Source organism: Bufo gargarizans, chromosome 5, assembly GCF_014858855.1.
Source record: "Bufo gargarizans isolate SCDJY-AF-19 chromosome 5, ASM1485885v1, whole genome shotgun sequence".
Classification (NCBI taxonomy): domain Eukaryota; kingdom Metazoa; phylum Chordata; class Amphibia; order Anura; family Bufonidae; genus Bufo; species Bufo gargarizans.
The window spans coordinates 420,794,816-420,821,471 of NC_058084.1; the positions used below are offsets into that span (position 1 = coordinate 420,794,816).

Below are 26,656 nucleotides of genomic sequence, written 5' to 3' on the forward strand. Positions count from 1 at the left end.
TATGTGTAATGTGCCTGATTCGGATACATGGCAGAGAGAGCTTTAGATAGTATGGAACTTACTATTCCATTCTCCCCCTTTTGGGCAGAAGTGGGCCTGTCCTTTCCTACCAAAGGGAGCAGGTGCAGTTCTAGTTGATTCCAGTCTAGTCTAGACAGTGGAGCTGCAAAGACGTACCATGATGTAGCAGTGAGGGGAACGTTCCCCCTCCTGCACTAGGAGTCTCTCCAGAGGGAAGCAGCTCATAGAGCATAGAGTGTCACGAGGCGGTCAATAGTCAAAAGCACCCCACTCCAGAGCTACCAGAACAGTCCCAGAGTTCAGCTTTCAGAATAGAGCCAAGTTTAGCACAGCAGAGAGAGAAAGCAGAGTACTTAAGTTTGACTGCCAGTTTATTCCAAAACCTGCTGGAACTAAGAGAAACACCAATTCTTGCACGGATGCAAGTTGATTCAAGTAAAGCTGTTGAAATTTATAAAGGTCTGGACTCGATTTATTCTCCACCTCCACCGTTACTCTTACCTTTTATTGCTTCGGATCCAAGCCCTAGGGAGCGACAGTATCCATGTAGGAGCACCGTGACACACACTGTTAAGGGACTGTTAAGGACGCACCGCACACACAGTGGAGGTGAAAAAGCGAGGTGAAGAAACAAGGTAAAACTACAGTTGCCTGACATTTTTATGATCGGGACCATCAGGTGGCAGGTTCTGGAGATAGTAAATGGAGACAATGAAGAGGAGAACAGTAGGAGATTGTTACAAAGGGAGACCTTTGGATAGTGAAACTGCAGTCTTTAATACCTAAAGGGTTAAATGAAATTTGTAGCTTTAGTGCATTTATATGATTGATCAGTTTCATGTTTTAGGGTTAGTTATGGCTATGTATTTTGTATAAAGGATATGGTGTGTATATATGTATCAGCTGTTGGTGCTATAAATACCCCACCTTCCTCTATACCTGCACGCATGAGTAAGGGGGAGTGTTCTCCCGAAACGTCACGTGGAGGGGCGGAGGTGTGAACGATGTCTGTCTCCGCGTCCCTCATGATGTACTTTTTTATATTGGAATGAAGTAAAGAAATAAAAGAAACAAAACGTTTTGTACCAGCGACTTGTGAGTATGACTTCTTTTTTTTTTTTTTTTTTATTTTAAAGTTTTATTTTACTTTCGGTAAAACATACATTGAAACAGCACGCCAACAGAGGCGTAAAAGGGTACCATACACATCATCATAGAGGCACAATATTGTACACAACAGGTTTAGGATAAGATCCTTACAGAAAAGGCAAGAGTTACTCCATAAGCACAGCTAGCATTCCATAGATTAGTGCATAAAAAAAAAAAAAACAGTATCGAGGCATGGCTGCATAGAGGGATTGTCAATGCAATTAGAGAGAGAGAGAAAAGCCCAAAGTAGTCTGACACAACTTAGTGAACTCAATACCGCCCTATATGTGGATAGGTCTTAATCGGCTCGCAGCCGGGAGGGGATGTACATCTCTCTCTACCAGTAATTTACCAAGCAGAACTGGTCAGAATTTAAATAAATAGACACATTCGCGTAGCTAATAGGACCGGGTCGTAAAGGAGGCCATATGATGGTATGGGGTAGACTAATGCTTAGGAAATCTGTACTCCGCCCAGGGGGCCCACTTTCTCAGGAACATTGGGTGAGACCGTGACTCCCAAGAGGCCATTTCCTCAAAGCGGTAAATTTGGTCTACTTTATGTCTCCATTGCTCCATCGAGGGTAAGGTAGCTTGTAGCCAATGCTTAGGAACCAAGAGACGGGCTGCCAATAAAAGTTCCTTGAAGAGGAACGTGGGAGGGGGCGATTTGTCATCATTAAAAAGAGAGAGCAAAGCACCATAGGGGGATAAGGCAATTTTTGAGGAGCAAATTAGATTACCGATCCGGAAAATTTCCGCCCACCATTTGTTGATGCTCGTGCACGCCCACCATATGTGTAAGAAAGTACCTTTCTCCTCTTGACATCTCCAGCACATTGTAGACGTAGCTCTGGAGAAGTGCGAGGATTTAACCGGGGTGATATACCATTGTGAGAGGATTTTGTATCCATTCTCCTGTGCTCTAACACATCTAGAGGATTTGTGCGGAGTCTCGAATAATGTAGGCAAAATTTGAAGAGGGAGATTAACTCCTGTCTCCTGCTCCCAGGATCGAATGAAAGCTGGCTTAACAATTAGGGGGGGAGATCTTAGTTTGTTATATATAAGAGAAATAGGTTTTTTAGGAGGGTTAGGGCTAGTTATTAAAGCCTCAAACCATGTAAGTGGGCGAAGGAGTTCACCGTTCGTGTTGTTCTTATTAACAAACGAATTGATAAGTGGGATGAGGTTAAAATCACATGGTTGTGGGTTGAGAAGAGTATTAATGGTATCATTTGTTGGGGCCAGGCCCTGGGGTTCTAGAAGAAGGGATATTGGCATGGAGGAAGAACCAACTAGTTTAGAGGAGGAGCTTCTAGGCCCGCTCGTGAATGAACCTAATATATCACTAATCGTGACCAGTGGGGACGGGAAGGGAATTGAGCAGTGGGAGAGATTCCACCATTTCCATGCTTCCACTGTGGCCCTAATAATCGGGAAAGGTTGCAAGTTAGTTTGAGGGGGTACTCTATGACCCAGACATAGGGCTCGAGCAGGTTGACCCATAATGCTCCGTTCCATAGCCACCCAGGACTTGCTGTCAGAGTTTCTCAACCAGTCAATGGTTCGGGACATAAGGATAGCCTTCCCATATAGTTCAGGGTCTGGCAGTCCTATGCCACCAGAAGAGCGTGACCTAGATAAAAATGAGTAGGATATTCTCGCTCTCCTACCATTCCATACGAACATTCTGAACTTTTGTTTCAGGGCCGAGTAATAAGACTTTGGGATGGGAATTGGGAGTACTTGTTGGAGGTATGTGAGACGAGGGATAATAAGAGCAGATAGGATATTTTTCCTTCCAAACCAGGAAAGGGTTGGTGCTGATTTAGTGAGTTTTTCCAAAGCTAAGAATAGAGCAGCCTTCAAGGGGACATAATTAAGTTTGAAAAGGTCTGTGTCACGACTGTGACTGATCCAGACAGGTCTGGGAGGAGAAGGTCGCAGCGACTTGCTACTCGCGATAGCTTGTGAGTTTGCTCTGTGGTTCAGGGTATGTCATCAGGGTTTTGCCTTGTGAACCTTTTTGTCCTGACTGGGAGTTTGTAGGCATCCTTCTCAGGTGAGTCCTGTCTGCCACTCCCAGCTACTATATTAGTTTCAGTTTCACTTGCAGTCATTGCCAGATATAGTCCTTATTTCCAGTGCTATTCTGACCTTTGAAGGAGATCGTTTGATGGTATTGCTGTGGAGCTCTCGTCTGGTGTGGACTGTCGTTATTGGGATCACCTTCTCTGCTCGTGACTGGATAAGTCTATCTATGTTTGATTGTTTGTTTGTTTGTTGCTGTCTTCCCCTGTTGTTCTCCTAGACGTGAGTGATGGTGACTAGTGCTCCCATCTGCCTTTCCCCAGTCTAGTCTTGTTAGGGTGACTGAGGGTTTAGGCATCCTGCTCGCCGCACGGGTTCACACCCCGTCTAGGGTATCAGGGCAGACAGGTGCCAGCTTAGGGTTAGTCAGGGGTGACCGTTCTATTTCCCATCCGTAGATAAGGGTCCCCCTTCCCCTCCGTCTGGTGCGACACGACTGCTGTTGGGATAGCGGTCGTGACAGTATATCTGGCCATTTAAAAAAAAAAAAAAAGTGACATTTCTTTTTTTTTTTTTTGCTTGCTGTTTTGCTTTGTATTTTTCTGTTCCACTATGGATCCGGTTACGGCTTTGGCAAAACAATTACAGGGGTTATCCCTGGAAGTGGCAGGATTAAAAGCAACAGTGCAGCAGCAGCAGCAATCCTTGGGTTCCACCGTTGCTACGGGAAACCAAGGTACTCCTGAGCCAAAAGTGGTTTTACCTGATAGGTTCTCAGGAGGAAGAGACCAATTTGTAACCTTCAGAGAAGCTTGTAAATTGTTCTTCAGGTTACGCCCTAGGTCCTCCGGCGGTGAGGAACAACGGGTGGGCATTGTAATTTCGCTCCTGCAAGGAGATCCGCAGGCTTGGGCTTTCTCCCTACCATCAGACTCTCCGGCCTTACGATCAGTGGAGGAGTTTTTTAAAGCCCTGGGTCTCGTATATGATGACCCGGACAGGGTCTCACTGGCTGAGTCTAAGCTACGTAGACTTCGGCAAGAGAACCGGTCTGCTGAACTATATTGTTCCGAATTCCGTAGGTGGGCTACTGATACTTTATGGAACGACTCGGCCCTTAGGAGTCAGTTCTGCCAGGGGTTGTCTGAAAAATTAAAAGACGCGCTGGCGGTATACGAGGTCCCTGGGTCTCTTGAGGCTGCTATGTCTCTGTCCATAAGAATCGACAGACGACTCAGGGAGAGACTATTAAATTCTACAGAGGCCTCTATAGGGCAGGGATCGGTTTGTTATGATCCAGTCGAACCAATGCAAATTGGGGGCGCCACTAGACGGGTAAATCCTTCTAAGGTCCGCCGTAGGTCAGAGGTTTGTTTTCGTTGTGGGGGGAGGGGTCATTTTGTAAAGGTATGTCCCTCAGAACCCAAGAGACCACAAACAAGGGAGCCGGCGGAAAACTAGAGTCCCCAGATTGTGCGGAGGATAACAGTCTGGGCGTATTTCTTTCCTCCATACGCATGTCTCAGTTTTTGTTGTCCGCTACCGTTGAGGCGGGCAATAAGACTGAGATCTGTTCCGTCTTTTTGGACAGTGGGGCAGGGGTCAACTTGGTGGATTCACGGTTTGCTCAGGCTCTGGGTTTTACTCCGGAACCGGTACGCAGAACTATTCCTGTTTTTGCCATCGACTCCTCCCCTCTTACTCAGAGAGAGTTAACTCAGATCATCCATAACATCCATCTGCAGGTAGGGGACCTCCATAAAGAACATATCTCTTGTTATGTCCTGGACGGTCTTCCGGCTCCTATGGTATTGGGGCTTCCCTGGCTGGTGACCCACAATCCAGTGGTGGATTGGCAGGCCGGGGAGATTGTGGAGTGGAGTGAACATTGTAAGGACAACTGCTTGAGTAGTAGGTTCTCTACACTCTCTGTAACATCTCTACCTGCCTTTCTGTCAGATTTTATGGATGTGTTTTCTGAGAAGGGTTGTCAGGGGTTACCACCTCATCGTCCATATGATTGCCCGATTAATCTTGTACCTGGGGCAAAACTACCTAAAACCCGGTTATACAATCTTTCCGGCCCGGAGAGGAAGGCTATGAAAGATTATATTTCGGAGAGTTTGGCTAAGGGACACATCAGACCCTCTTCTTCACCCGTGGCTGCAGGTTTCTTTTTTGTTAAAAAGAAAGATGGGGGCCTGCGTCCTTGCCTGGATTTCCGGGAATTAAACCGGATAACTATCCGAGATCCCTATCCTCTTCCTCTCATTCCCGACCTCTTTAATCAGGTTGCTGGTGCTAAATGGTTCTCTAAAATGGATCTCAGAGGAGCCTATAACCTGGTTCGCATCAAAGAGGGGGATGAGTGGAAGACGGCTTTTAATACTCCAGAAGGGCATTATGAAAATCTGGTCATGCCATTTGGTCTTACTAATGCGCCTGCGGTGTTCCAACATTTTGTCAACGATATTTTTAGTCACCTTATCGGGAGATTTGTTGTGATATATCTTGATGACATCCTGGTCTATTCTCCGGATTTGGAGACACATAAGATCCATGTGAGACAAGTGCTGCAGATATTAAGGGCCAACAAATTGTTTGCTAAATTAGAGAAATGTGTGTTCGCCGTAAAAGAACTGCAATTTCTGGGGTATGTGTTGTCAGATTCAGGTTTCCGCATGGATCCAGAGAAAGTCCGGGCGATTATGGACTGGGATCTGCCTGAGAACCTGAAGGCATTGCAACGTTTCCTGGGGTTTGCCAATTTTTATAGAAAGTTTATAAAGAACTATTCCTTGGTGGTCAAACCACTGACTGACATGACCCGAAAGGGATCCGATTTTTCCAAATGGTCACATGCAGCCAAAACTGCCTTTACATCTCTGAAGGAGAGATTCACCTCGGCCCCTATTCTCGTACAGCCAGATGTCTCGCTTCCTTTTATTGTAGAGGTTGATGCATCAGAGGTGGGGGTGGGAGCGGTACTTTCTCAGGGCCCGTCCCCTGGTGAATGGCGTCCGTGTGCTTTCTTTTCGAAGAAATTGTCTACTGCAGAAAGGAACTATGATATTGGCAACAGGGAACTTTTGGCTATTAAGTTGGCCTTTGAGGAGTGGCGTCATTTTTTGGAGGGGGCGGTTCATCCCGTCACAGTGATTACTGATCACAAAAACTTATTATATCTGGAGTCTGCTAAACGTCTCAACCCTAGACAGGCTCGGTGGTCGTTATTTTTTACTAGGTTTAATTTTGTAATAACCTATCGCCCGGGGGCAAAAAATACTAAGGCGGATGCATTGTCTCGAAGTTTTCCTGGAGGGGGTGATGTTGAGGTACCAGAGCCTATTTTGCAAAAGGGGGTGGTGGTCTCTGCATTACACTCAGGTTTAGAGGGGAGGGTGTTGGAAGCTCAGGGGGACGCCCCGGCCTCCTGCCCCTCGGGTAAACTGTTTGTGCCAGAAAATTTACGCCTGGAGATACTAAAAGAACACCATAACTCCACACTGGCAGGACACCCGGGTAGTAAGGCAACCTCTGAATTAGTGTCTCGTCGGTTCTGGTGGCCTAAGTGGCGCCAGGAGGTGTTTAATTTTGTGTCTGCATGTGCTACCTGTGCTCGTTCTAAGGTAGATCATACTCGTCCAGCAGGGCGTCTTTTACCTCTGGCCATCCCCAACAGGCCTTGGACGCACCTATCAATGGATTTCATTACGGATCTACCAGTATCAGCTGGGAAGACTGTTATTCTTGTAGTTGTTGACAGATTCAGTAAAATGGTGCACTTTATTGCTCTTACCGCATTGCCTAATGCTAATACACTGGCTCAGGTTTTTATTGACCACATCGTGAAGCTTCACGGGGTCCCTTCCGATATTGTTTCGGATCGTGGTACCCAATTTGTTTCTAAATTTTGGAAAGCTTTTTGTTCTCGTTTAGGGGTTCATCTGTCGTTTTCTTCATCTTTCCATCCACAGTCCAACGGTCAGACTGAACGTACCAATCAAAACCTAGAGACATATTTGAGATGCTTTGTTTCCGAAAATCAGGAGGAATGGTCATCTTATTTACCGTTAGCCGAGTTTGCCATTAATAATCGTCGTCAAGAATCCACAGATAAGTCACCATTTTTTGGTGCGTATGGTTTCCATCCTCAGTTTTGTACGTTTAGTGAGGGGGGGCCGTCTGGGATTCCCGAGGAGGAACGATTTGCATCTTCACTTTCATCAGTGTGGCAGAGTGTGCAAGAAAGTTTGAAGAGAATTGGTGGTAGATACAAACGTGCGGCTGATAAGAAGCGCTCTGAAGGTCCGGACCTTGGGGTGAATGACTTGGTGTGGTTGTCTACCAGAAATATCAAGCTGAAGGTTCCCTCGTGGAAATTAGGTCCGAGATTTATTGGTCCTTATAGGGTAATTAAGGTCATTAACCCGGTGGCTTTTCGTCTGGAGCTACCTCAGACTCTAAGGATCCATAATGTCTTCCACAGATCTCTGCTTAAGAGATATGTAGAACCTCCTGAACCATTGCCACTACCGCCTCCACCGGTGGTTGTTGATGGCAGTCTTGAGTTTCAGGTAGAAAAGATTGTTGATTCACGATATGTTCGCCGCTCTCTTCAGTACCTGGTGCACTGGAGAGGTTATGGTCCCGAAGAGAGAATGTGGGTGCCAGCATCAGAGATAAAGGCGGACAGACTTATTCGTGCTTTTCATAGGTCCCATCCGGAGAGGCCGGGTCTTGAGGGTCCGGTGGCCCCTCGTAGAAAGGGGGGTACTGTCACGACTGTGACTGATCCAGACAGGTCTGGGAGGAGAAGGTCGCAGCGACTTGCTACTCGCGATAGCTTGTGAGTTTGCTCTGTGGTTCAGGGTATGTCATCAGGGTTTTGCCTTGTGAACCTTTTTGTCCTGACTGGGAGTTTGTAGGCATCCTTCTCAGGTGAGTCCTGTCTGCCACTCCCAGCTACTATATTAGTTTCAGTTTCACTTGCAGTCATTGCCAGATATAGTCCTTATTTCCAGTGCTATTCTGACCTTTGAAGGAGATCGTTTGATGGTATTGCTGTGGAGCTCTCGTCTGGTGTGGACTGTCGTTATTGGGATCACCTTCTCTGCTCGTGACTGGATAAGTCTATCTATGTTTGATTGTTTGTTTGTTTGTTGCTGTCTTCCCCTGTTGTTCTCCTAGACGTGAGTGATGGTGACTAGTGCTCCCATCTGCCTTTCCCCAGTCTAGTCTTGTTAGGGTGACTGAGGGTTTAGGCATCCTGCTCGCCGCACGGGTTCACACCCCGTCTAGGGTATCAGGGCAGACAGGTGCCAGCTTAGGGTTAGTCAGGGGTGACCGTTCTATTTCCCATCCGTAGATAAGGGTCCCCCTTCCCCTCCGTCTGGTGCGACACGACTGCTGTTGGGATAGCGGTCGTAACAGTCTGAGATGTTGGGGCTAATTTTCACTCCTAGGTAGGTGATAGTTGGGGAGGACCAATTAAAGTGAGAATCCTTCATTAAGGAGAGTTTGAGTCGTGGCGAAACGCCCGTAGAAATTACGGTGGATTTGTTTTCGTTGATCTTAAAGTTAGAAACTAGGCTGTAGTTCTTTAAATGTTCCTGGATTAGAGGGAGGGAAGTCTCAGGGTTTGATGTCATAATCATGACATCGTCTGCAAATGCAGCGATCTTGTGGGTCCTACCTCCTAGAGACAGGCCTTTAACCTCAGTATCCATTCTGAGTCTAGATAAAAGGGGTTCCATGGCCAGGATGAATAACAGAGGGGACAGTGGGCAACCTTGTCGAGTTCCGTTTTGGATCCGAAAGGGAGATGATAGGTCACCGTTGACCATCACGCGGGCGGAAGCTTGGTCGTACATAGCAAATACAGCCTTGATATATGGATCAGGTAGGCCAAAGAAGGTTAGGACGTGTCGCAGATAATTCCAATTTATGCGGTCAAACGCTTTTTCGGCGTCAGTGCTAAGAAGTAAAAGGGGAGTAGAGGTATGTCTGGCATAGCAGAGAGCGTTGATGACTCTAGTTGTGTTATCTCTACCTTCTCTGTTGCGCACAAAGCCCACCTGATCCATATGCACCAGCAGAGGGAGAAGGACTGCAAGGCGGTTGGCCAATAGTTTCGCGAGTATTTTAAGATCAATATTCAGGAGAGAAATTGGCCTATAGTTTGCACATTGCTTGGAGTCCTTCCCCTCCTTTGGAATCAAGGCTACATGAGCAGACGTCATATCCCTAGACAAGGGGACGCCCTGCAGAGATTGGTTGCAGACCGTAAGGAGATGTGGCAGAAGCTGTTTTTTAAAAGTTTTATAGTAAAACGCCGGTAGGCCATCTGGGCCCGGACTCTTCCCCTGGGGCATTTGGGATAGGGCAAGGGAGATCTCGTCCATGGTAAATGGAGCTTCCAGCGATTGCTTTTGATCTACCGATAGCGCTGGGCAGGTGGTAGACTTAAGATAAGCCTCCACTAATGTGGAGTGAGATGTTGGGAGAACGGTAGTGGGAAGGTTGTACAAGGCTTCATAGAAGTCCCTAAATTGTTTAGCAATCTTGAAATAGTCAAATACCGGGTCACCCTTAGGGGAGGACAGTTGGTGAATATGATTGTCTGCTCTTCTAGATTTAATTCTATTCATCAGAAATTTTGTGGCCTTATCCTCGTGAGCAAAAAACTTATACTGGGAGTTGAGGTAGTATTTGGCTGAATTATTGTTTAACAGGGCTTTCAATTCGGCCCGTGCCTTAGAGAGCTCTTGGAGATGGGAGTCAGAAGGGGTAATCTTGTGGGTGGATTCTAATTTGTTAACCTTAGAGAGAAGATTATTAATATTACTCTCCCTGGTTTTCTTTAGATGCGATCCTAAGCTAATAAGTTCGCCTCTGACGAAAGGTTTATGGGCATCCCAGACGGTTTGGGGCGAGATTTCTGGTAAAGAGTTCAATTTAAAGTATTCGTCTAGTAGAGACGCAATTTTCTTTATGGAGTCTGGGTTCCCTAGGATGAATTCATTTAGTCTCCAATTAAAGTTCTTTGGTTTGCGAGTGGGGGAGGAGAGCTTCATAAAAATTGGGGCATGGTCAGATAGATGTATGGATCCTATTTTGGCCATTGGGCATAACTGAAGGTGCTCTTTTGAAATAAAAAGGTAGTCAATTCGATGATAATTATTATGGACATGGGAATAGAAGGTATAGTCTAGGGTGTTAGGGTTATGAGTACGCCAGACGTCTATTAAGTGGAGATCCCAGAGAGTGTTTTTAATAAGCTTCAGGGAGCTTTTTGAGTGGGAGGTTTTCCTTGCTGATGAATCTATCTCGGGATTCAAAGCTATGTTGAGATCCCCACCCAGTATCACAATTCCTTCCTTGAAAGACTTAATAATCGGGGATATGGACGACAACCAACTAGCCTGTTTGGTATTAGGGGCGTATAAGTTTATAAAGGTATATTTCTGAATCCCAATACTCCCTTTAAGCATAATAAACCTGCCCTCAGGGTCTTGTATATGGTTAATGTATTTGAAAGGCACTTTCCTCTTGAATCCTATACTCACTCCCCCAGACGAAGCAGAACACCCCCCACAATGGAACCAGAGTGGATAGTGAGAGAATTCCAGATTGGGGTAATGATTAAACCTGAAATGCGTCTCCTGGAGAAGTAGCACATCCGAGCCCTCTTTACGTAGGATAGTAAAAATCTGGCTTCTCTTAGAGGGTGAGTTAAAACCCTTCACATTATAGGAAGCTACATGAATGTCAGCCATGAGTTAAGTTTATTGTTTTCGGAAAGGCGCATAGTTTGCTAGTCCCCCAGGAGAGGACACTCACGATTTTAGATGAAACTACCCCATCTGGAAGAGGAGCCGGATCTGTCAGTACTGGAGTTTCCCTCAGAGGATTCAGATAGTTGTGTGCCAGGTACCTAGAACTGAACAAAGGGGAAGGGGAAAAGGGAGAAACAAAACATAAAACCATAAACGAACCAGTTGTGTGGGGTGACCCACCAGTATAAAGCATGGGGGAAAGAATTGGTCAATGACCGGTTAAACAAACCGTACTGCACATCAAATTGCAGCTTGAAAAAGATCCTATGTTACACTAAGCTACCATCGGGAATTCAACAGACAGGGGGAGTTAGCCCTGAACTCTTAGGAAAGCAAAAGGGTTAAGGGAGGAGGGAGAAGAGGGATTAAGGCATTAGGGATATGACACATAAGTTACAGAGGCAACACAGTAGTAAGCTGAACTCATTCCTGGATCTACGAGCAGAAATTAAAACTAGCTACTCATAAAATAGTAAAAGTCCCCTGAAAGGAAAGAGCCACTTATCTGGATAGATCACAGTGAGTCCAGCGAAAAAAAGAAAAAAAAAAAGAGGCGTCGTGCCTCTGAATAGGAGACCTGTGTTAGGATGCAACTGGAGATCAATCCTGAGACAGTCTCTTCGGTGTCAGCTGGCGGCTTCTCTTCCCCGCTTTGTGGTTCTTTGGAGTGTGTTGCAGGGCGAAGGCTTCCACCACCGGAACTTCAGGCATAGCACCCAGATCTTGGAATAAGTCCCAGTTCTCGATCTGCAGGGGCGGGATTTGTGGTGGTCATAAACCGCCTCAAGGTCGGCAAAAGTGGAGACGTTCATGCGACGACCTCCTTGAAGAAAGGAAAGTCCAAAAGGAAAGTTCCATTTATAAAGGATCCTGTTCGCTCTTAGCCATTCTGTCAGCGGCTTGAGGCATCTGCGTTTCCTTAAGGTGGAGGGAGCCAAATCCTGATAGATTGAGATCTGTGAGCCTTCAAATAGCATATCTTGTCTGTTTCTAGCAGCATCCTGGACTGCGGATTTCACTTGAAAGTTCAGGAACTTACAAATAACATCTCTAGGGGGATCTTCTGCTTTGGGTTTAGGACGCAATGCCCTGTGTGCTCTTTCCAGCACTATCTCCAGAGCAAACTCAGGGCCCAAGAGTGAGGAGCAGAGGGAGATGACTGCAGCTGGAACGTCACCAGGGAGCACGGTCTCAGGGATCCCTCTAATACGCAAGTTATTTCTGCGGCCTCTATTCTCTTGGTCTTCAAGGGCGTTTTGCATCTGGTTCAAGTAAGACCCGCATCTCTGGAATGCATTTGAGGTGGCTCTCTGGTAGTCCATCATCTGGACCTGCTGACTCTCCAGGGTCTCCACCCTGTCCCCTATATGGCGCATATCCTGGCGCATGGCTGCGAACTCGCTCAGGAGGGGTTCAAGGGCTTTACCCAGTGTATTCTTAAGGTACTGTCTGGTAATTGGGAGGGCTCCTCTACCTTGCGGCTCCTCGCCATCGCTTTCCTCTTCCGATCTCACCCTCTGGGATTGAGCGGAGGCCAATTTGGAATCACGGGCCACATATGAAGCGGCTGCTTTCTTCAAGAATTTATCCATATCCCCTCCTGCTACTTGACCTTTGTTAGAACTGGGGTGCTCCCCGGCTTTAGGGTTCCCGATCTTGACCATATTTCAAGCGGTATGCTTAAGATAGCTAGTGCAGTAACGGTTTATAGTGCAGAGCTCAGACACAGGCGACCATCATATGCCGGCGTAAGTTATACTATAATCTTCAATGAGCATTAATATTGCATTCTTTATCTAGGAAGTGGCGACACCCCTGCATGGGGTCCGTGTCTTTTATTTGCTGCAGGAGCTTGTCTCGATTGTAGCTGGGCACGGTAATTACTGTCAGTACAACTGATATTTTAAAATACCCGTTTCATTTGAGGCCGGCGGAGTGATACCTCCAGTGATACGGCTGGCAGGTCCTGTACCGCAGAAATGGTTATCGCTTGCAGCTGGGATGTTGGTGAAGTATGCTGCTGTCCCCTGGGAGAGGTTGCTCAAGGCACTCACCACTCCTGCGTTCTCTCCAGAAGGTAAGTCCTGAGTTGTCTTTGCCGGTCTCCTTTCTTCAGGCCAATCGCGGTAAACGGCCGGAACTTCTTTCGCCGGTCCCAGGCCTTCTCTCGCCGGCTTCTTGCGGCGCTGACCGCTGTCGGTTCTCCGCTTGTCCGGCGGTGTCTGTGTGCTGTGATCAGCTGTATAAGGCAGGTTACCTGTCCGCTGAGAGCCTCTAATCAATCGGGCGGTAGATGGTACAAAAGCCGCTGGGCACGGCTTCAGTGGCCTGGGGGAGCGTACTGATAAAGTCCGGCGCTCACCCAGTGATTGTAGGCCGCAAATCACTGCCCTCTCCGATATAGGAAATATTGATATTTTCGTGATCCAGGCGATGACCTGGGTCAGGATCTGCTGAAACAGGCAAGGAGAAGCCTAGTTTTGCCGAGATAAATCGGTATTTGCCAACTTTTCCTGCAGAGCTCCTGCAAGCAGCTTCTGGCCAGCTCTGCGGTTAGCTCCGCCCCCCGTGAGTATGACTTCTAATGCTCACTCACATACCATATTGGCACAATGAGGTAAAGAGAATACACAAGTCTGCAAGTTTGAAAGACTGTCAGTGCTGGGTTAAGCAGAGCTCTAGGTGTGGACATGTAATTGCTACAGGTGGCTGAAGTGCTTCATATTATACACGCACCACACCACTCAGCGTTCCTTGAGACCTTGGACACGATCGGCCCTGGGGGGGGGGGCACGTTGCATATAGATCCTAGGACATAAATCCAGAAGTATTCCCTGGAGGAAGCTTCTGATCAGGGAATCTTTCTGGATTTTTGTCCTAGGAACTAGACAGCCCATGTACACCTTTGGGGACATTTTTCTTATGATTGTATTTTACATATTTTGGGCTACAAATCTGTTTTTCAGTTGATCTTTATTAAACATTTTAAGCCATTTCTGAGATACAAGAGTTAAGTCTATTTGCCGTCACGTTGTGTTTTTTTTTTTTATCCTGTCACCCGATGGCTCATTTGTAGTTCTTATCTTTGATCTCCTGACCTCAAAAACACCCATTATAACTCAATTTGTATCAAATTGATAAGAATGTGGCTTAAATAAGTGTTTATGGGGTCATTAGGTCAGAGATAAGAACTACATATGAGCAGGAATAAATGCAATCATGTAAAAAAACACACCTCAGGATCTCATTTTTAAATACAATTGTGTTTCCGCTAGTTGCTAGCTATTCTAGCACATTGTATACCATGCTGGACTATGTTTTAAGATGATGGCATAAAGTGGATGTTTGCTGTGCATTTATTACTTGTTCCTGCAACTTGTCTCTGGACTTAGGAGATCCTATGTCCTTAAAATGATCTACAGTTATTGGTCAATGTTTAAAACTATTGGGGTCATTTATTAAAACCGGCATCTAGACCGCCGGTCTTAATACTCCTTGCACTGGCGTATGATGCGCCTAAGTTATGTAGAGGCTTCCTTGCTGGTTTAGATTTAGATCATTTTGTACGCCTAAAACAGGCGTAGAAAATGATAAATGAGATGGGCCTGCCAGCCAACCCCCTTCCCCGCCCACTCCACGTCCCCTTTTTTAGACTTGGCATGAGTGGGGAAAAGTCGCAGATTCAGACGCAAATCCCCTTTGCGACCTAGTTTGCGAAATATATACGTAAAAAAATTGTGTATATCTAATAAATGACCCCCTATGTGCACATTCACTACCCACAATGTTGTGGAAACATTGCAAGGCTTTCAAAAAGCTCAGTATCTTACTTTCATCTTAGTTATTTCAGACAGGTCTTGAGTTGATGGAAAGAAACGAGATGTAAGACACAAAAGCACAAGAACACTGTAGATCTAAATCTGAAGATTACAAAAGAACCACCAGAACCACCCGAAAAAAGCAGACACAAGTAAGTGCCTGAGCGAAGACAGATGGTGGCATGTCAATGTGGACGTTCTGCACCAAACAATCTACCGGAAGGCCATATGTTGTGAAGCTGTATCTATGTACATTGCATTTGTAATAATATTTATATATTGTGTAACAGCTTGTGTATATTGTGTTAATAGCTTCGAGACAATCAAAATTGAGGAACGCTCCTCTAAAAGATCAAAGAATACAGAATACTGTGTTACTTGATGTAGGCAATAAACATATACACTGCAAGAATAAACCTGCCAAACTGTGGGGGCCATGTACTAATGTTCTGAACCAGTTTTTTGGAGTAAAATAAATGGCAATTATTTTTTTTTATAAGTGCCATTTTGTGACAAAATTAGACAACATGTAAGCCAGAAATCCACTTAAGCTGATGGCGGGAGTGGATTTCTGTTCTGGCACATGGAAAGCAGAAAAGTTTATTTAAAAAAAAAGTTGATCAGATTTTTCACCAGTGAGGTTTTTACTAAGAATTCCTAAGACCAGCATGTGAAATGTCAATGTTTATTAAATTACATTTCTTTTTATAATGTCTTTACAGGAGTTGTCACATATTCTCTCATACAGAAAATCCTCAGTCAGATATAGATTATTATTATTTTTAACCCCTTATGGACCCTGGGATCTTCCATTTTTGCATTTTCATTTTTCACTCCCTGCCTTCCCATAGTCCTAACTTTTTTATTTTTCCATTCACATAACCTTATGAGGGCTTATTTTTTGCGGGACAAGTTTTACTTTCTAATGGCACCATTTACGGTTGCATACCAGTAGGGAGCGGAAATTCCAAATGGGGTAGAATTAGGAAAAAATGCAATTCTAATAAAGGTTTTTATTTTTATTTTTTTTTACACTGTACACTATGCGGTAAAATTCTCCAGGTCAGTACGGTTCCAATGATACCACACTTGTATAATTTTTCTTGGGTTTTAAAACAGATTTTTTTTTTTAAACCTTTGCATAACCATTATCCCCCGATACGCCATTTGCCGTATGCCATTAATATTGTTATATTTTAATAGTATGGGTATTTTTGCACGTGGCAATGCCCATGATGTTTATTTTCTTTTTTATCGGTTAAGTATCTTTATTTTAAGGAAAGGGTGGTGATTTGAATTTTTTATTTTTTGGGTTTTGGGTTTTTTTTACAATTTTTTTCTACCTTTTTGAATTCACCTTGGGTGACAATAACTGGCAATCATTCGATTATCCATAGTATTCAGTGATGGCTAAATAGCCATCATTGAAGACTTCATTTGCACTATACCAATACAATGCTGCCACCTAGTGGCCTGTATTGATATATACATCCAATTGACTCTGAAGCCTGCTTGAGGCTTCGGTCAATTAGCGCAAGGTAACAGATTCCTCGATCTCAGCCGAGGAAAGCTGTTACCGGACCAGAAGCGCGCAAATTCCGGTTCCGATCTGCGCAGAGGCCATGGTCACATTTGACCACGGCATCTGAAGGGTAAGATGTATGCGATGAGCCTTATGGCTGATCGCATACATGTGCCGCGGGTCTAAGGCGCCCGCGACACGAGCTAGGGATCGGACCCATGACGTACAGCTATGTCATGGGTCCTTAAAGGGTTAATATTATTATTTATTATTAAACAGCCATTCATTCCATGGCGCTGTACATTTGAAAAGGGACATAATACAGACAATTGCACTAAGCATGAATAAGACGAGTTACAAACTGTTACAGAAGGGGAAAGAGGGCCCTGCCGTGAGGACTTGCAATCTACAAGGTATGGAGGAAGGCGAGTATAGCAAGCTTGAATTTCTTGCCAAGGGAAAATTCTGTTCTCTTTGTATCTGCAAGCACAGAGGAAGCCACCAATAAAACCTTACCTACTACAATACAAAGAACACTAAACAACATATACTGTACATCAAATAACCATTCAGCCAAAATAATGCAGACACCTTTACATCCCTAGGATAGCCTGCCTAAAGCTGCAGCCATGCTGATAAAGATAGTCACACTATGAAACATTCCCTGACGTCCTCTTCTCCCTATCAAGAGAGACTTGTACAATATTGTTAGTGCAGGGATATGAATAATGTAGGCCGGGGGTAAGGTGCAGTCAGTTGTCAGGGTGAAAAGACAAATAGGAAGTGAAGAGAGCACTGTTTAGTCATTTTGCATTGTTAATGGCAACAATGTATTAAAGGTGGAGCATGGCCATTAACAATGCAGTTCTCATTAGTGTGTTCTCATTAGTTTAGCAATAGCCAGCTGCAATCTGTACAGCCATGTGGTACTGAACCATGGCATGGCCACATTGCAACCGTGCAGTGTGGTCACACCCGAACCATCAGCAGAAATAAGGCCCCTAAGGCTGGGTTCAGACGTGAGCGTTTTACAGCGCGTTCCCACGCGCTGTAAAACGCTCAACAGGCAAGAACCAATGATTCCCTATGGGAATGGTTCTCACCTGAGCGTTTTACAGCGCGTACGATCGCGCTGTAAAACGCCCGACACCCCAAGAAGTACATGAGCTTCTTTGGGGCGTCTTGTCGTGCGTTCCCGTACATAGACTTTAGCGGGAACGCGCGACAATAGGCGTTCGCTTGTCTCTGTATGCGCGATTGCAAACACCCGTACAATCGCGCATACAGAGCGCTCCATCGCAAACGCTCAGGTCTGAACCCAGCGTTAGTTTCACACGGGCGCTGCGGATTGGGGGCGGATGCGTTCATGGAAAATGGTGCGATTTTGACACTAAAACAAGTGCAAAACATTGTAATGCGTTTTGCACGCGTGTGATAAAAGTCGGCATGTTTGATACCCAGACCAGAACCCGGACTTCTTCACAGAAGTTTGGGTTTGGGTTAGGTGTTCTGTAGATTTTATTATTTTCCCTTATAACATGGTTATAAGGGAAAATAAGAGCATTCTTAATACAGAATGCATAGAACAATAGGGCTGGAGGGGTTAAAAAAAACACTAAAATAATTTAACTCACCTTATGGGCTATTCACTTTAGAAAAAAGACGACTGAGGGGAGATCTAATTAATATGTATAAATATATCAGTGGTCAGTACAGAGATCTATCCCGTCATCTATTTATCCCCAGGACGGTGACTGTAACGAGGGGACATCCTCTGTGTCTGGAGGAAAGAAGGTTTGTACACAAACATAGAAGAGGATTCTTTACGGTAAGAGCAGTGAGACTATGGAACTCTCTGCCTGAGGAGGTGGTGATGGTCAGTACAATAAAGGAATTCAAGAGGGGCCTGGCTGTATTTCTGGAGCGTAATAATATTACAGGCTATAGCTACTAGAGAGGGGTCGTTGATCCAGGGAGTTATTCTGATTGCCTGATTGGAGTCGGGAAGGAATTTTAAATTCCCCTAAAGTGGGGAAAATTGGCTTCTACCTCACAGGGTTTTGGTTTTTTTTGCCTTCCTCTGGATCAACTTGCAGGATGACAGGCCGAACTGGATGGACAAATGTCTTTTTTCGGCCTTATGTACTACGTTACTATGTATGTTATGTTAATCCACTTGTTCGCGCAGCCGGCATCTCTTCTGTCATCTTCTTTGAGGAATAAGACCTTTGATGACGTCACTGCGCTCCTCACATGGTCCATCACATGGTCCATCACCATGGTGATGGATCATATGACGGACCATGTGATGAGCGCAGTGACGTCATCAAAGGTCCTTTTCCTGTTCACAGCAAAGAAGAAGACAGAAGAGAAGCCGGGCTGCGCGATCAAGTGGACTAAGGTGAGTTATATTATTTTTTATTTTTTTACTAACCCTATTGCCCTATTGTACTATGCATTCTATGTTTTCCCTTATAACCATGTTATAAGGGAAAATATTAATGAGCGGGTCTCCATCCCGATCGTCTCCTAGCAATCGTGCGTGAAAATCGCACCGCATCCGCACTTGCTTGCGGATGCTTGTGATTTTCACGCAGCCCCATTCACTTCGTGAAAAATGCACAATATAGAGCATGCTGCGATTTTCATGCAACGCACAAGTGATGCGTCAAAATCACCGCTCGTGTGCACAGCCCCATAGAAATGAATGCGTCCGGATTCAGTGCGGGTGCAATGCGTTCACGTCACGCATTGCACCCACGCGGAAAACTTGCTCGTGTGAAAGGGGCCTTAATCCAACCATGTCAGAAAACTTGCGCTCTGCTTGGCGAATGATCTGGCATTTTTTATGGCAACCTGGCTATGCACACAAACTTCTCTTTGTAAGCGCAGCCAGCTTTTCCCACTTGGATATACAGAGTTTGATCATCCAGTGTTGATCATCCTTCGACGTGATTTTTCACCCAATATTCTGAACGGTAGCAAGTTTTACAATAAATAGTCTTCATGTTAGTGGGCTTCATTACTCTAGTGCTTCTTAAAGGGCTTCTGTCACCCCACTAAAGTCATTTTTGTTTTTTGGGCTAGTTACATTCCTTATAGCGCGATATATGAGAATATAATGTTGTTACTTACTTTCATTTGGCCGTTTCTTATAAAAACAAAGTTTTATAATATGCAAATCAGGTCTCTACCAGCAAGTAGGGCGTCTACTTGCTGGTAGCCGCCGCAAAAAACGCCCCTTCGTCGTGTTGATTGACAGGGCCAGCCGCGATCTCCTCCTCCGGCCGGCCCTGTCAGCATTTTAAAAATTGCGCGCCTCTGTTCATTCGGCGCAGGCGCTCTGAGATGAGGAGGCTCGTCTCCTCAGAACTCCCTCAGTGCGCCTGCGCCGATGACGTCTTCTCTTTCGGTGATGTCATCGGCGCAGTCAATCAACACGACGAGGGGGCGGTTTTTTGCGGCGGCTACCAGCAAGTAGACGCCCTACTTGCTGGTAGAGACCTGATTTGCATATTATAAAACTTCGTTTTTATAAGAAACGGCCGAATGAAAGTAAGTGACAACATTATATTCTCATATATCGCACTATAAGGAATGTAACTAGCCCAAAAAAAAATAAAAAATAATGACTTTAGTGGGGTGACAGAAGCCCTTTAATATCTGTATTTGACCTGGTTACCAGAATGTTCAGGAGGACCTTACGTCTTTCCCGACATGTCTGTTTCAGCAGCTACTTACATTCCCCATGTAATAACAATCCTGGAGCACTATCCAATTTAGTGCTGCCAATGTCAGCCTGTGGAGGGACGCACCCCCAACTGGTAATACCCAGATGGATCTTCAATGCACACTGCTAGCAATTCATTCATAACTTCTAGTAGGAGTAATAGAGGAATGGCACAATATAAAGTCATAAAAATAGATGCTCCAGAATTGTTATTTGCAGAAGCACAGAGGGCACAGCAGTTGCAGAGAGAGCAGAGCTTCTAGGTGTAATATCAACGCCCTTGTTGCTCCTAGAGGCTCATTTGCATATATTAAGAAATTGTTCTCAGTAATGCGGGAACATATGAACATGGGACCAACACAGATGTCTTCAGCTGCCAAGCGCACATGTAAAAAGTAAGCCAGTGTCATAGGTACAAATCTGCTGACAGATGCCCTTTAAGAGGCGCCAAGCACTAACCACTGCAAAGTGGGTAACAATAATGTTAAACATAGTTCACATGCTACAATTGCAGGCTTCATTCTGCCCCTATGGGGACAAGCTGTCCAATATTGTAATTCAATACATCCCCCTGTTTAATGTTCACATGTTGATCATCATGACCCTCAAATTCCTCCAAAATTAACCATCTATTAGGATACTCTCACACTAGCGTTATTCTTTTCCGGCACTGAGTTCCGTCCTCGGGGCTCTATACCGGAAAATAACTGATCAGTTTTATTCCCGTGCATTCTGAATGGAGAGCAATCCGATCAAGACGTCTTCAGTTCAGTCTTTTTGACTTTTCAGAACTGAAATAATACAGCAGCATGCTACGGTTTTATCTCCATCCCCAAAAAACTGAAGACTTGCCTGAATGCCGGTCCAGCATTTTTTCCATAGGAATGTGTTAGTGCCATATCCGGCATTCCGGTCTGCGCATGCGCAGACCTTTAAAAATGTGAAAAAAATAAATATCGGATTCGTTTCGCCTGATGACACCGGAAAAACTGATCCGGTATTGCAATGCATTTTTGTGACGGATCAAGCATTTTTCAGACTGATCAGAATCCTGCCGGAACTTCCTGCCGGAATCAAGCAACGCAAGTGTGAAAGTACCCTAAGATCTGACACATTGTGCCCTGTTTTTGCAAAGTGTCCGGCTGCACTTGTCACTTGCATCTGTTTTACAACGGCCTCCTGCGATTTGTCAAATTGTAAGGCTACTTTCACACTAGCGGCACGGACCTCCGGCAGGTTGTTCCGTCGTGTGAACAGCCTGACGGATCCGTCCTGCCGCTAGTTACCGTGTGCCCCCGGACTGCCGCTCCGTCCCCATTGACTATAATGGGGCAGGGGGGCGGAGTTCCGGCAGAGGCACGGCAGCGCACGGCGAGAGGCTGCTGGAATACAACTACGACATGTCCGACATTTATTCCGGTAGCCTCTCGCCGTGCACTGCCGTGCTTTCGCCCCCTGCCACCATTATAGTCAAAGGGGACGGAGCGGCAGTCCGGGGGCACACGTTCACTAGCATCAGGACGGATCCGACCGGCTGTTCACCCGATGGAACAGCCTGCCGGAGGTCCGAACCGCTAGTGTGAAAGTAGCCTAACTTATCCTTCTTAGAAACTGACGATCTAATAGCAGATTGGTGTTCGTTTAACCTAATCCTAACCATTCACGTAGTCTGTACTATATATACGCTTTCCCACAGGGGCAAGTCAACGTATAGTATATACAGTGTTTTGTTTGTGGTACAGTTTTAACTTTATTTTAGTCCCTTTCTTATGACAAACAGTATTACCTCTTATAGTCGAGGGGCAGTTCTGGCAAGACAGGCATGGAAACAATCCTTCTTTGGATAAACGCAAAAAAGTCTACTTTGTAGTCCTCTTAAAATGCAAATCAGCCCTAATCAAAAAATTCCTACTGTCTTGTCCTTCTGATACACAAATCTAGGCATCTCTCTGAACAAATGTCCATATTTTTCATCTCTACGCAACATGCCCCAATATTTACAAATGGTGATCATATGTCGACATAAAGATTTCTTTTTAGATCGTACATCGTACAGCATTTCTGTCCCACAAATCCTTTTAATGCTTGTGAACTGTCCTCTAGGGATTCTTTTAAACACCTGAGGTGCGTGATGTCTATCCCTTCTTAACAAATTCTTCTTATCTGTTGGTTTAGAAAATAGAGTGATTATAACAGTGGATGATTGTAAAGAAGATAATCTTACTTTGCATGCATCTAGCTTAATGGATATTTAAAGGTCCAGAGGATCCCAAGGGGATTAAGAAGTCCAGTTGGTCCAATATTACTTCCTAATGATCGTGTATATCCCAAAAAATGGCATGTGCTATACAACAGACATTCACTTGACCTGATGAATTTCACTGTGCAACATTTACAGCTGGCAACTGACATTGTGAAATTAGGTGTAGATTTCAAGCAATCATCTAAACTAGAGGAGTATAATCGTGTACCTGAAGAATTAAAACAAAATATCTAGAAACTACAGGCATCATTGCTTGGACGTAAAATCAGTAAATTTGAGAGAGATAATCGTATCTATACATGGATGGAGCAAAGAATGAAAACAATGTTTTATGGTGCATTCTCACGAAGGTCTGTATTTTGAGGCGTGCAAAATGTTTGGAATGACGTCCATGTGACGTCCATGTTGCATCCGTTTTTCTTTTGTGTGGACCCTTTGTGAGAATGCCTATGCTTGTCCGCAAAACCGACAAGAATAGGATGTTTTATCTTTTTTGCGGGGCTGCGGAATGGACATACAGATGCTGTCAGTTTTTTTTGCGGACCCATTGAACTGAATGGGTCCACATCCAATTGGCAGAAAATGTGGTTCGGATGTGGAACAAAAATACGCTCATGTGAATGGGGCCTAAGAAAAGAGAACAGAATGTGGAATCAGAATTAAGAGAAATATCCACTGATATTGATGTAGGAAAAACACAAAGTCGTGACATGACATCGTGTACGTTTGGTAAAAATAAAGGCAAGTCACGGATACAGAGGCTACAACGTCTTCAAGTGAAAGCAGTCCAAAGAAGTAGGACAAGGAGAAAGTTAAATGGAGGCGAAAGAAGGGAGCAAAAAGAAGTATATCACCAAATTTTCAATATTTCCTCAGCGGTCCCCATTCTCCAACAACCAGGCTGTGGGCTGGTGCAGGAGGCCATAATCATGTTAGAGACCACTTGTACCGTAATACAGGCAGCTAGGACAGCGAGCTGGAAGAGGCTTGCATCACAGACTGTCAGAGAGGTCAGTATTTTGTTCCTTTTTTGTAAAAAAAAAATTTTAGTTGTGGATACTACAGAGGGCACTAAGGAGGAGGGGTTGGTGCATTATGTACTGGGGAGCACTATATGTAAAGAGGCAATACTAGGAGAGGGGGGCATATTTAAAGAGACCACTACAGGGTGGCACTGTTTAAAGAGAATACAACTGGGGGACTCTTTCTGTAGAGACCACTATTGGGGTGCAATTTATCCAAAGAGGGCACTACTGGGGGCACTATATGTGAAGAAGGCACTATTATGGGGGTATTATATATGAAGTGGGCACTACTGGGGGTGTTATATGCATGTAGGGCGCTACAGGGGGACATTATATCTACTCTGAATTGCAAAGCACTACAGAATATGGTGGCACTATATAAATAAATATTATTATTACTGGGACCTAAATGGGGAAGATTACTAAGTAGCGGCATAAAAGGAGGCATTAATACTAAATAGGTGTGTTCAATTATGCAGAAAAAAGTTGTGGTCAGGAGATCATCAGAGTGATCTGTGCAGGACTGAGAAAAAAGGAAAGAGAACGACTCCAGCAAGAGTCACTGTAAGTCACTGGGTAGGGGCCTAAACGGGATTATTAATTACTGTGTTTTGTTATGTGCAGAATTTACCAATCCACCCCCCAATCCACTGAACCGTGGGAAAATTATTTTGCGTGAAGCCAAAAAGGATTGGGGACCACTGCTCTAGACAGCTGATGGAAACTTAGGCTAGAGTGATTAAGAAGTGATGCAGAAGTTTACCATTGAAGATGTTTTTTGCTAACACCATCAGCTTTGTGTAAAAAGAGTCATTTTTATCCCGACATTAAGTCAGAGATTTTTTCTAGTTTTTAGTAATCAGCAATTAGTAATCAGTGAGGTGTCAGAGAAGTGGGATCTATGTAATAGGCATTTTGTATCCAATTTTGGGTTATTATTACATGATTTCAGACGAGATGAGTCTATCATTATTAAAAGGCAGATAAGTGAGTAGGAGTTGTTGTGATGAACAGAAATCAATATAGTAGAGAAACAGAAAAACAATTAATGGATTTCAATGTGTATAAAAAGTTAGGCCCCATTCACATGACTGCATTTTTCATCCCCATCCCATCCACATTTTTTGCGGATTCGAGGTGAAGCCATTCATTTTGATGGGGGCCACAAAAAATGCAAACAGCACACCGTGTGATGTCCACATCCATATTTCCATTCTGCAGTCCCGCAAAAACCATAGAACGTTTTACAGACAAGAATAGGCATTGTTGCAATGGGTCTGCAAAAAAACAACAAAAAAAAACAGATGCAACACAGATGTCACACAGACATCACCCTTTTTCTTTTTGCGTATCTGCATTTTGCGGACCGCAAAATACATATGGTTGTGTGAATGCACTCTTAAAAGGAGATCCTACTTTACAGTTTAAGATGGAAATAGATGGACTATTGAGAGTGGCGATGGATTGTGATCGATAATGAGTTGTACAAGGTCTTAATCAATGATTATCCTACCAGGGAACCTATCTTTTATTTTTGTACTTAAAGTATATGTACGGCATACATATTAGGACATCGTCAGACATCATCCACAACTCCATCCTCCGTCAGGCAAAACTCCATCAGCCCTCAGACATCAGACAAAACTCCGTCCTCCGTCAGGCAAAACTCCATCAGACATCAGACAAAACTCCGTCCTCCGTCAGACAAAACTCCATCAGCCCTCAGACATCAGACAAAACTCCGTCCTCCGTCACCCAAAACTCCATCAGACCTCAGACATCAGACAAAACTCCGTCCTCCGTCACCCAAAACTCCATCAGACCTCAGAAATCAGACAAAACTCCGTCCTCCATTAGGCAAAACTCCATCAGACCTCAGACATCAGACAAAACTCCGTCCTCCGTCAACCAAAACTCCATCAGACCTCAGACATCAGACAAAACTCCGTCCTCCGTCAGGCAAAACTCCATCAGACCTCAGACATCAGCTAAAACTCTGTCCTCCCTCAGACATCAGCCAAAACTCCGTCCTCCCTAACTCAAAATACGCCCTACTACACACACTCTTCACCTGACGGAGCTGCTAGCTGCTGGAGAGGCAAAGGACCTGTGTTGACGCCATGACCATGTGACGAGTCACGTGTGTGGGAGGGGTCAGATGTGCACAGCAGCTGGTAGAGTGTACAGAACAGTAGCCATCAAATAGAGCTCTGTACTAGAGATGTGTGTGTAACCTGCATGTAGCAGAGCTGTGTACTGTGTTACAGAGATGTATGTGTAACCTGCATGTAGCAGAGCTGTGTACTGTGTTACAGAGATGTATGTGTAACCTGCAGGTAGCAGATCTGTATGTGTAACCTGCAGGTAGCAGAGCTGTGTACTGTGTAGCAGATCTGTATGTGTAACCTGCAGGTAGCAGAGCTGTGTACTGTGTTACAGAGATGTATGTGTAACCTGCAGGTAGCAGAGCTGTGTACTGTGTAGCAGATCTGTATGTGTAACCTGCATGTAGCAGAGCTGTGTACTGTGTAGCAGAGCTGTATGTGTAACCTGCATGTAGAAGAGCTGTGAACTGTGTAGCAGAGCTGTATGTGTAACCTGCATGTAGCAGAGCTGTGTACTGTGTTACAGGGATGTATGTGCAACCTGCAGGTAGCAGTGCTGTGTACTGTGTAGCAGAGCTGTACGTGAAACCTGCATGTAGCAGTGCTGTGTACTGTGTAGCAGAGCTGTATGTGTAACCTGCATGTAGCAGAGCTGTGTACTGTGTTACAGGGATGTATGTGCAACCTGCAGGTAGCAGTGCTGTGTACTGTGTTACAGAGATGTGTGCGTAACCTGCATGTAGCAGAGCTGTGTACTGTGTATATAGAGCAGTGTGTGTAACAGCATGTAGCAGAGCTGCGTACTGTGTTACAGAGATGTGTGTGTAACCTGCATGTAGAAGTGCTGTGTACTGTGTAGCAGAGCTGTATGTGTAACCTGCATGTAGCAGAGCTGTGTACTGTGTTACAGGGATGTATGTGCAACCTGCAGGTAGCAGAGCTGTGTACTGTGTTACAGAGATGTGTGTGTAACCTGGGAACTATAAAAAAGTGTAAAAAAAACCCATAAATATTCAGATCACCCCCCTTTTTCCAAAATTAAAATAAAAGACACATCATGGGTTTCGCAATGTGTAAAAACGCCCATTGTATAAAAATATATTCCCCATACGGCAAACAGCAAAACAGAAAAAAAAAAAAAAGAGTCCAAAT

General features: G+C 44.8%; 1 protein-coding gene across 2 annotated transcripts in view; it reads right to left on the reverse strand.

Moving 5' to 3' along the window:
• VIPR2 (vasoactive intestinal peptide receptor 2) overlaps positions 1-26,656 on the reverse strand; it is a 278,827-nt gene that overhangs the window by 211,591 nt on the left and 40,580 nt on the right. The window lies entirely within an intron of this gene.